This window comes from Procambarus clarkii, chromosome 24 (genome assembly GCF_040958095.1).
Source record: "Procambarus clarkii isolate CNS0578487 chromosome 24, FALCON_Pclarkii_2.0, whole genome shotgun sequence".
Classification (NCBI taxonomy): Eukaryota; Metazoa; Arthropoda; class Malacostraca; order Decapoda; family Cambaridae; genus Procambarus; species Procambarus clarkii.
In genome coordinates this window covers 44,247,844-44,248,927 of record NC_091173.1, presented here as the reverse complement: position 1 = coordinate 44,248,927, position 1,084 = coordinate 44,247,844, and positions in this window count along the sequence as shown.

Here is a 1,084-nt window from a genome sequence, read left to right as displayed (position 1 = left end):
AGAGAGAGAGAGAGAAGGAGAGAGAGAGAGAGCGAAGGAGAAGGAGAGAGAGAGAGAGAAGGAGAGAGAGAGAGAGAAGGAGAGAGAGAGAGAGAGAGAGAGAGAGAGAAAGAGAGAGAGAGAGAGAAAGAGAGAGTATAAACACTCTATACACTTTATAAAAATATTTAAAATTATGTATTATCCTTGTACCCATAAAAGTGTCCGTTCACTCAAGGACAGAAGCCAGACGCTTAGGGCTAGCCTCACTGTTATGTTGAGCCCAGTGAAATAGTTCTATGAACAATTAAGTAGATGGTCCCACCTGTATCCTATTGGGGAAATTTGACATGTGAACTATTGAACAGAACGTTTTTGTTTACATGTATCTAAAAGGTAATTGCAGGGTGCAGGATGCCTGAAAGTCTCATAACTACCCAATACATAGGCTATCGTTAGTTGAGTGTCCATAGTACTGAGCTCCTTCCCAGGCAGCCAAGGCTCGGATTTTAGATGAATCATTGGAGTTAACGTTGAGGATGGGAGAAGAGAGGATGTATGAACGAGGATGGGGGCCAGAGGTTTAGGAATATCCTCACCCAACGTTGAGTCATGAATCATGTGCGGCTGACAGTTTCATGGGCCAGCGGGGACCAGCCCGAGTGATTTTCTTTTTTTTTTTGCAGGGATATTCATACGCGAGTCCTAAGCCTCTGGCTGACACTCTAAGTGTTACATGTTTCTCTATTATTTAGGCAGAGTATGAGTATTTATGACTCGTATGGTCGCTACAGTAAGATTTTGCCCAAAGTTTTTAACAATTTCTGCTCTGTTGAACCTAAGTTGAAATCTGAATGGGTTTGTAACTGTGCCCTGTGTTAGATAATGTTCCAGTGGCCTGTCGGGCATTTCTCTACAGTGATGACATTTCCCCGAGGGAAATAATTAACAAGAGTCCGATTTTATGGATACGTCTTACAATGCGATTTTCTTGGTCGACTTAAAAATTGGTAGCCTTCCAATGGAGGAGTTTCGCAGTTATACTGTTTCGTAATAACTTTTCATGTGAGAGAAAACATAAAGCATCTGACTCATTACTCATTAT